At 53.2% G+C, this 10,091-nt stretch overlaps 1 long non-coding RNA gene across 1 annotated transcript; it reads left to right on the forward strand.

Annotated features, from left to right (window-relative positions):
- Window positions 1-4,481: 4,481 nt before the first annotated feature.
- LOC142929221 (uncharacterized) lies at window positions 4,482-9,547 on the forward strand. The gene is made up of 2 exons (XR_012945437.1): window positions 4,482-4,759; window positions 6,300-9,547. It is a non-coding gene; the product is annotated as an uncharacterized LOC142929221 (long non-coding RNA).
- Window positions 9,548-10,091: the final 544 nt, after the last annotated feature.

Genomic DNA, 10,091 nt, shown 5'->3' on the forward strand with positions numbered 1-10,091 from the left:
AGGAGTGTGTAACTCGTAGAGGAGTGTGTAACTGGGAGAGGAGTGTGTAACTCGGAGAGGAGTGTGTAACTGGGAGAGGAGTGTGTCACCGGGAGAGGAGTGTGTAACTCGGAGAGGAGTGTGTAACTCGGAGAGGAGTGTGTAACTGGGAGAGGAGTGTGTAACTCGGAGAGGAGTGTGTAACTGGGAGAGGAGTGTGTCACCGGGAGAGGAGTGTGTAACTGGGAGAGGAGTGTGTAAATGGGAGAGGAGTGTGTAACTCGGAGAGGAGTGTGTAAATGGGAGAGGAGTGTGTAACTGGGAGAGGAGTGTGTAACTGGGAGAGGAGTGTGTAACTGGGAGAGGAGTGTGTAACTGGGAGAGGAGTGTGTAACTGGGAGAGGAGTGTGTAACTGGGAGAGGAGTGTGTAACTGGGAGAGGAGTGTGTAACTGGGAGAGGAGTGTGTCACCGGGAGAGGAGTGTGTAACTCGGAGAGGAGTGTGTAACTCGGAGAGGAGTGTGTAACTGGGAGAGGAGTGTGTAACTCGGAGAGGAGTGTGTAACTGGGAGAGGAGTGTGTCACCGGGAGAGGAGTGTGTAACTGGGAGAGGAGTGTGTAAATGGGAGAGGAGTGTGTAACTCGGAGAGGAGTGTGTAAATGGGAGAGGAGCGTGTAACTCGGAGAGGAGTGTGTAACCAGGAGAGGAGTGTGTAACTGGGAGAGGAGTGTGTAACTGGGAGAGTGTGTAACTGGGAGGGGAGTGTGTAACCAGGAGAAGAGTGTGTAACTGGGAGAGGAGTGTGTAACTGGGAGAGGAGTGTGTAACCGGGAGGGGAGTGTGTAACCAGGAGAAGAGTGTGTAACCAGGAGAGGAGTGTGTAACCAGGAGAGGAGTGTGTAACCGGGAGAGGAGTGTGTAACTGGGAGAGGAGTGTGTAAATGGGAGAGGAGTGTGTAACCAGGAGAGGAGTGTGTAACTGGGAGAGGAGTGTGTAACTGGGAGAGGAGTGTGTAACTGGGAGGGGAGTGTGTAACCAGGAGAGGAGTGTGTAACCGGGAGAGGAGTGTGCAACTGGGAGAGGAGTGTGTAACTGGGAGAGGAGTGTGTAACTGGGAGAGGAGTGTGTAACTGGGAGAAGAGTGTGTAACTAGGAGAGGAGTGTGTAACTGGGAGAGGAGTGTGTAACTGGGAGAGGAGTGTGTAACCGGGAGAGGAGTGTGTAACTGGGGGAGGAGTGTGTAACCAGGAGAGGAGTGTGTAACCGGGAGAGTGTGTAACTGGGAGGGGAGTGTGTAACCAGGAGAGGAGTGTGTAACCAGGAGAGGAGTGTGTAACTGGGAGAGGAGTGTGTAACTGGGAGAGGAGTGTGTAACTGGGCGAGTGTGTAACTGGGAGAGGAGTGTGTAACCAGGAGAGGAGTGTGTAACTGGGAGAGGAGTGTGTAACTGGGGGAGGAGTGTGTAACTGGGAGAGGAGTGTGTAACTGGGGGAGGAGTGTGTAACTGGGAGAGGAGTGTGTAACTGGGAGAGGAGTGTGTAACTGGGAGAGTGTGTAACTGGGAGGGGAGTGTGTAACCAGGAGAGGAGTGTGTAACTGGGAGAGGAGTGTGTAACTGGGAGAGGAGTGTGTAACCGGGAGAGGAGTGTGTAACTGGGAGAGGAGTGTGTAACCGGGAGAGGAGTGTGTAACCGGGAAAGGAGTGTGTAACTGGGAGAGGAGTGTGTAACCGGGAGAGGAGTGTGTAACTGGGAGAGGAGTGTGTAACTCGGAGAGGAGTGTGTAACTGGGAGAGGAGTGTGTAACCGGGAGAGGCGTGTGTAATTGGGAGAGTGTGTAACCGGGAGAGGAGTGTGTAACCGGGAGAGGAGTGTGTAACCGGGAGAGGAGTGTGTAACTGGGAGAGGAGTGTGTAACCGGGAGAGGAGTGTGTAACTGGGAGAGGAGTGTGTAACCGGGAGAGGAGTGTGTAACTGGGAGAGGAGTGTGTAACTGGGAGAGGAGTGTGTAACTGGGAGAGGAGTGTGTAACTGGGAGAGTGTGTAACCAGGAGAGGAGTCTGTTACCGGGAGAGGAGTGTGTAACTGGGAGAGGAGTGTGTAACTCGGAGAGGAGTGTGTAACTCGGAGAGGAGTGTGTAACTGGGAGAGGAGTGTGTAACTGGGAGAGGAGTGTGTAACTGGGAGAGGAGTGTGTAACTCGGAGAGGAGTGTGTAACTCAGATAGGAGTGTGTAACTGGGAGAGGAGTGTGTAACTCGGAGAGGAGTGTGTAACTGGGAGAGGAGTGTGTAACTCGGAGAGGAGTGTGTAACTGGGAGAGGAGTGTGTAACTCGGAGAGGAGTGTGTAACTCGGAGAGGAGTGTGTAACTCGGAGAGGAGTGTGTAACTGGGAGAGGAGTGTGTAACTCGGAGAGGAGTGTGTAACTGGGAGAGGAGTGTGTCACCGGGAGAGGAGTGTGTAACTCGGAGAGGAGTGTGTAACTCGGAGAGGAGTGTGTAACTGGGAGAGGAGTGTGTAACTCGGAGAGGAGTGTGTAACTGGGAGAGGAGTGTGTCACCGGGAGAGGAGTGTGTAACTGGGAGAGGAGTGTGTAAATGGGAGAGGAGTGTGTAACTCGGAGAGGAGTGTGTAAATGGGAGAGGAGTGTGTAACTCGGAGAGGAGTGTGTAACTGGGAGAGGAGTGTGTAACTGGGAGAGGAGTGTGTAACTGGGAGAGGAGTGTGTAACTGGGAGAGGAGTGTGTAACTGGGAGAGGAGTGTGTAACTGGGAGAGGCGTGTGTAACTGGGAGAGGAGTGTGTAACTGGGAGAGGAGTGTGTAACTGGGAGAGGAGTGTGTCACCGGGAGAGGAGTGTGTAACTGGGAGTGGAGTGTGTAACTCGGAGAGGAGTGTGTAACTGGGAGAGGAGTGTGTCACCGGGAGAGGAGTGTGTAACTCGGAGAGGAGTGTGTAACTCGGAGAGGAGTGTGTAACTGGGAGAGGAGTGTGTAACTCGGAGAGGAGTGTGTAACTGGGAGAGGAGTGTGTCACCGGGAGAGGAGTGTGTAACTGGGAGAGGAGTGTGTAAATGGGAGAGGAGTGTGTAACTCGGAGAGGAGTGTGTAAATGGGAGAGGAGTGTGTAACTCGGAGAGGAGTGTGTAACTGGGAGAGGAGTGTGTAACTGGGAGAGGAGTGTGTAACTGGGAGAGGAGTGTGTAACTGGGAGAGGAGTGTGTAACTGGGAGAGGAGTGTGTAACTGGGAGAGGAGTGTGTAACTGGGAGAGGAGTGTGTCACCGGGAGAGGAGTGTGTAACTGGGAGAGGAGTGTGTAACTGGGAGAGGAGTGTGTAACTCGGAGAGGAGTGTGTAACTGGGAGAGGAGTGTGCAACTGGGAGAGGAGTGTGTCACCGGGCTCTCGTCGCACTTCCCGACCGGCGCTCCGAGCACTCGAGCTCGGTTTGCGAGAGCAGCGCGGGCGTGTCCGTGCGTTTTAATTCACCACCTGGGCGACTGTGCGTGATTAGCTGTTGAACGCAGCGTGAAAGGAGTGTGAAGACCGCGCACCGAACGGGGATTTGTTCCCAGGAGCGCGGTTCTGATGAAAAACACCGCGTAATCGTCATCATTACCGCGGTAATTGCCGTTTCGGCGCGCCTGTGTTGTTGTGCCTGCGCCTCGCCTCGTGTTCGGCGTTGCATTCGTATGCCGCTCCTGCCCGTCCGGTCCTGACAGTTTTCTCGAGAGCCGCCCAACAACACTGACAATGCAATACCCACGTGCGTATGTGTGTACGTTGAACTTCTTTCGCACGGTCCCTAGCCAACCGTGCCAATCACAGGTGCGGGGGAAGGACAACAAAGTAAACACAAAAAGCAGTTCTCAAAAAATTAGTTTTCAATCTAGATTTAACAGCGCATAGCTCCAGTGGCTTCTTAATATCGGAAGGAAGAGCGTTCCAGACGGCCACAGAAGCGTATCTGACCGACGTTGTTCAATGGCCAGCCAAAAGCCGAGAGATACGGGCAGGCATCAAGCTGAACACTGCCCTGTCCACTTCTAGATGAGGCCTTCTCAAGTTGAACAGTGCTGATTCAGAGGCAACCGAATGTTTTGATTGTTTTGGATATCCGTTCGTCTCGCTCGCACACCCACGCCACCACTAAACTTGCTGCATCCACAGAAAAATTTGCCGGGCAGATTCATCTTTCCTTCCACGCAACAACAGCTCACTTAGAAATCAGAGACTTAAATATAACTGAACTTGCAGCCATGCATTTTTAATGGAGTTCGAATTATCCCCAAGCACGCTGGCGTGCAGCTGAATACACAGAACATGCTGGCACTGCCACACAGGAGGCATTCGCTTTCATGTCCATAACTCGCGAGTCGGGCGGCGAGCCGGCTCGCCTGCGACGTGCACCGCATCGAGTTGCACCCCCCCCACCCACCCCGCCTCCCACGCCCTCACTTTGATTTGTGAATCAAAAGGCCTTCAGCGGAAGGGGCCTGCGGTAAATATAACCGATCAGATCCTCGGCTCCTTTTTAAATCACGACCGCGCTTTCAATAACGGCGGCGCTGCCGAGCGGCCTGCGATGGGCCCGGCCGCCGCGGGTCGATTCTATCTCTGCCGCTTAGATTTGTTACAGCCCCCCTCATTTTTCTTCCTGCCCGCGAAATGCATCATCCGCCTTGCAGCGCAGATCATGATTTGGGACTGGTTAACCCCCCGCGGGCCCCACGCCACTCAACAAATGACCCTCGTCAGCCCGAGTGCAGCGGTGTGAAAGGTGAGTAAGCGGCGAGAGGGAGAGAGCGAGAGGGGGAGACAGCGGTGGGAGGAGGTGGAGGATGTGGGGTGAGAAGATGTGGGGAGAAGGGGGGCGAGTGGCCACCCGCCTCCCTCCCTCCACCGGGGGGGGGGGGGTGGGGGATAGTGGAGGAAACGGCGCCCCAATCATCGCTCGCTTGTGTTCAAATTGGATTGTCAATTTTTGGTCCGATATCAATTGGATCTGAAAATAATTGTGTCGCTGCTGCTACGGGGGGCCTCGTGTGGCAGGTTAATGGTCGGTGGTCTCCAGTCGGGGCCACGGCGATCTCGGGAAGAGACGCCGCGAGCTCGCCCGACTCGCTCACTGCCGGCGCCATCCGGCCGCGTCCGGGGACCCCTTTGCCGTTCTCCTGTGAGACGATCAGCCTTCAGCTCAAGCCCGCCACACACACACGCACACGCGTGGAGCCCCCCCACACACACGCGTGTAGCCGCCCCACACACGCGCGTGTAGCCCCCGCTCGGTTTGAAGGGGGGCTTACGGCTGATGATATGTGTCAGTTCCGTGAAGAGCATGGCTAAAGGAGAATAGCTATTTTCACCGGGAATTTTAAAGCCTTTTGAATTATTAGCGTGTTCAACCCTGCCAGCATCAAGACACTTAGAATTAAATCCTGCAGATGATGGGTGCTCCCGGAGGACAGCTTCATTTAGCCAAGTCGGACATTTAAAAATGTCTCTCTCCTGCAAGGGTCTCGGCGCACGAAGAGTTAATCAAGCAGCTGCACATCCCTCGTGGCAAATCAATATCGTGGCGATCTGCGCACGATTTGTCGCCGTCCATTTCCAGACAGCGCTCTCCACGCCGTCGCAGCGGCCGTCGGCACGGGGCGGCGGTCGCGATGAAGGCTGTCGGGCGGCCGCGTCCGTGCGTGAGCGTGGGCAGCCAGGGCCGAACGCGAGCGCGCGGGGAGCATCGCGGAAGGGATTTGCCGGAGCTCCAGAAAGTGTCAAAATGTCTCCCAGAGCAAAGGGTTCCCATGGCGCAACCACTCACCCACCGCTGGTGCGCATCGTGGGCAGAGGGAAATCTCACGAGGGCGGAAGGAGGGGAGTGCTGTGTGTAAGTGCACCCTCGTGAGTGGTGAATTATTATCCCACTGACAAAGAAAGGAGAATTTTTATATTTATTATTGCTTATATATACTATGATTGTTTACCCAGGAAAGCCTCACTGGGTCTCAAGACTCCTTTTCATGAGGGTCCTGTCAAGGGGTGATGTTGCTGCTGCTGTGTGTGTAATCCCAATTGAGTACATTTGCAGGTAATCTTTCAGCGTTGGGATGTTCGCCCAAGACTGGTTACATTGCATATATATACATATATATTTTAGCTATGGGAGGAAACCAGAGAACGTGGAGGAAACCCATGTAGTACAATGGGAGAGAGAACATACAAACTCTGCACAGCATGGCACTGTGCTCAGGAATTAAACCCAGGTCCAAGTTGCGGTGATGCGCAAGCGTTACTACTGCACCACCCTTCCGCCCTTTTAGATCCCCATGAAGACCTGGGAGACGTTTCAGGACAGCGGCTGCCTCAACAAGGGGACGACCCTTGGATATCCGGGACGGGTGGCAACCCGAGCGCGACCCCCACGGCTCGTGGCCTCGCGTCCCCCAATGCTGGGTGACGCGTCGTCACGTGGTCCACGCCGTGCATCACCGCCTCGCTCGGTGGGGGACGTGAAAAATTTTTTTTACCCCGATTGTTTGAATCCCAATTGTTCTGTCGCCGTCATATTAAGAGACAGAGAATCCGTTCTGAACTCTCGCAGAGGTGTGCGCCAACCCGTGTCGGAAAATGGTCCGCAGAAGCGGATATCACAAAACTACAGCTCAGATGCTTCAAGTGACCTCTTATCCATATTATGGAGCAGTGCTTTCGCACTCATCCTGCTAGAAAGAGAAATATTCGTCACATAACGGTAAAATAGGAATGTTTAATTGTTGTAACTTTAATTCAGCCAAATTAAATGCAGAAACAAATTTATCACGGTGTTTGTATGCAAAGGTGACAGTTGAGCACCCGGTTGAATCGCAGATTGTGAAACCTGGGTTCAAACCTAGAATCTCAGCGGTGCCGCCCAAGCACTTTGACCTCTGACCCAGCCGGACAGTTTCAAAAGGGGATTTGAGCAGCAGATGTGATGGGTCATTGAGAAGCGCTCATCCAATGGACAAACAGCAAGGGGATGATCGTGAGGCTGGTGTGCACAGCCAAACTGAAGAATACTCGGAGAGACGATAGCCGGCAGAGGTGGAAGGGAACTGGTGACGCATCCATGCCGCGTCACAAGTGCAATGGAGGTGTGATTAGCCAGGTCTGAGTGTTTCCGCAGTTAGCAGGAACAAGCGTCTTGCTATGTGCTCCTCTTTGCGATTCAAGGCAGAGGTGGAGGCCTGCAATTGCTTTCTCACACCGCTGCTGCCGGAAGCTGTAGAGAGCCCCTCGAGCAGTAATTTTACCTCATCTTACACGTGGCACAGACACCTTGGACGAGGTGGAAGCCCTCACACTCTACCCCACCACACGCGACCTGCCCGATCGACTAACTACGGCGCACCCAATTATACCGCTGGGGAGACAGAGGTGGCAGGAATTAGGAAACCTGCCCCGTCGTTTCAACTGCCGCGATGAGCGATCGAACCGGCGACCTCTGCAAGTCCAGTGCCGTGAACCATGACACCACTGTGGCAGCAGCAGACCCACCCTGGAGGTCCCCGGTAAAGCCTCGGGTCTCAGCCTTCAGTTTACCATGAAGGTTTTCGCGACCAATGTCATCCATAATCGAGTTTTTTGTGTTTGTTTTGGGTTAGATCGCGTAAATATACAAATGTGTCGTTAAACCCGCCACCACCCGACACAGACAACTAGTAAGGGTTGTCACGTAAACAGAAGATGCCAATTCGTCACTAGTACACCACATCGGTGTGTTGAAGAGCCAAGCCACAACATTAACAATCTGTACAAAAAAAAAAACCTCTTACGGATCTCAACGTTTCCAACACCATTACCAAACCCAGCCCACGATTGCAAGGGCAGGCTCACCACCCATCAGCCAGCCCTGCCACCCTGAGCTGCCAGATATCCAAGCTTTCCTAAACCCGTTTGGATTTACCAAACGGATAAAAGTTGAGCACACGCCGTTAGCGGGGCAGGTGGTCAATATTTTCCTTTCAGACACCGCTGTAAACACGGCCGGCGATGAGCAGCTGCCCTTTGCACAGAAATTGTTCTCTTATCTCTTGCCCACAGACACCGGCGCTAAAAGCCACGGTGCGTTTAGCGCACAATCCCCCGCGGACCGTATCTGGCACGTTTTGTTGCCGGCAACAACACGCTTGGATTAAATAAATGTTCCAGTGATGAATTTCACACTTATTTGTCCAATGTGCCAGGACCGCTTCCTACAATTGACGCTAATTCACATCGAGTGGATAAACGGAGAATAACGATAAAGTGGGCCACGGTGTTCTTGCATGCAGGGCATGACTCCAATGCCTGCCCAAGATTACTTTGTCAAAGAAACAGATTACTTCACAAAAATAACTCCTTTCGTTTACAAGAGCCATTAACCCCTGTAAACTTCACGACGGCTTGAGAATTTGCTAGACGAATGGCGAATCGAGTTGTGTCCACATTAGTCAAATGTTTTACTTATGCATGCTGCATTTCAAAGTCTAAACGTCTAAGTGGCTTCCTGCTCAAATGAGCATCGAGGCAGTGGTCGTCTCCTATTCACAGCCCTGAGTCGTTAGTAGACATTCTGCATTCTTATGGACAAATTTAATGCAAAAACTATTTTGTGAGTCAAAATTAAATACTACCCACACGTAAATACAAGGCAGCTGTGCAGCCCAACTCCCTGTGCTTTTAGCTTATAAAGTTGCTATAGTTTGGCATTGGATAGCTCATGGCTGATGTTGGTGATGGCGGCGATGATAATGATGATGGCACACTTGGACGAGGAAGTATGGAAAAGGGAGACATGCACGTCTGCAATTGCTTGCTCACGGTATTGCTCCAGTAGGGTGAACTCGAAAGGGTATTTGGTCTACTCTTTCACGCTGGCCAGATGTCTTGGAGGTGGGTGTAGCCACATTTAACCTCACCACACACGACCTGCTGATCGACTGCGGTGGACTCATCAACACCGGAGGGTGCGCAGAGGCGGTGGAGGGATTTGAGAAACTCGCCCCGTCCTTTCTACCGCCGCGCCGGAAGATGGAATCGAATCGGAGCCCTCTGGGTCGCAAGTTCAGAACGCTGCCGACACACCGCTGGGGCAGCTTCCGAGACGCAGTCGACGACAGCAGCGCCAATCGGTTCGTCGCGAGCACTCCCCTCCCGGGGAGCAACGGCGGGAAGATGCCGAGCGGCTGAGCATCTGAGCGACAAAGGCACCCACAGCGAAGAGCCGCAGGAGTGCCGTGAATCGTAACGATCGTCTGGTGGCCGTGGCTACCGGCGGAGTTTGACGCAGGCACAGCGCTCGCCGTCGCACACTCGGTTGAATATTGATGCGAAAGCAATAAGAGCATTAAGCGAAGGGCTGTTGCTATTTTCTGCTTTTAATTCCAATTTCAGCCTGTGGGATTGATTTAAATTAATGTCTTTTCTATTTCACGGAAATGGATTAACATCTGTGGAATTCGTTTGGTAATAAACAGCAGACATCATAGACCTTTCACCATTTCCCCTTAGGTTTCCGATCTGAAATAAATGCAAATTCCCACAATCATCAGTCGCTACTAAGTCTACATTTTTTCCGCACAATTTTGCAGCTAGATGGAGCATATTGAAATTGAATTAGCTAATGAGATCGCATGAATACAATTAAAAATGATTTACGCTGCTCTGTCCACAGCTAAAGGTCCTGGAGCAGATTCCGTAGGTTGGCTAGTGACCTGTTTTGCCCAGAGCCCTTTAATCAGACACGGGGGCCGTTGAATTGCGCGCGTGGGCCATCATTCTTGCAATTAACTCCATTAATCACACCTACGGTGAAGGCTGCGGTGAACTTTAGCAGAGCTTTTCCTCCAGCCGTGGAGGACAACTCACACTGGCTGTGTTGCGCTCACTCGCCAGCCTCGCCCACGCCCACCTGGCGAGGTGACGTTGGGCGAGGTGAGGGTGGACGAGGTGAGAGTGGGCGAGGTGACGGTGGGCGAGGTGACGGTGGGCGAGGTGAGAGTGGACGAGGTGAGGGTGGGCGAGGTGACGGTGGGCGAGGTGAGGGTGGACGAGGTGAGAGTGGGCGAGGTGACGGTGGGCGAGGTGACGGT

The sequence above is a fragment of the Petromyzon marinus genome, chromosome 27 (assembly GCF_048934315.1).
Source record: "Petromyzon marinus isolate PM22_M1 ecotype Great Lakes invasive population chromosome 27, UKy_Petmar_22M1.pri1.0, whole genome shotgun sequence".
Classification (NCBI taxonomy): domain Eukaryota; kingdom Metazoa; phylum Chordata; class Hyperoartia; order Petromyzontiformes; family Petromyzontidae; genus Petromyzon; species Petromyzon marinus.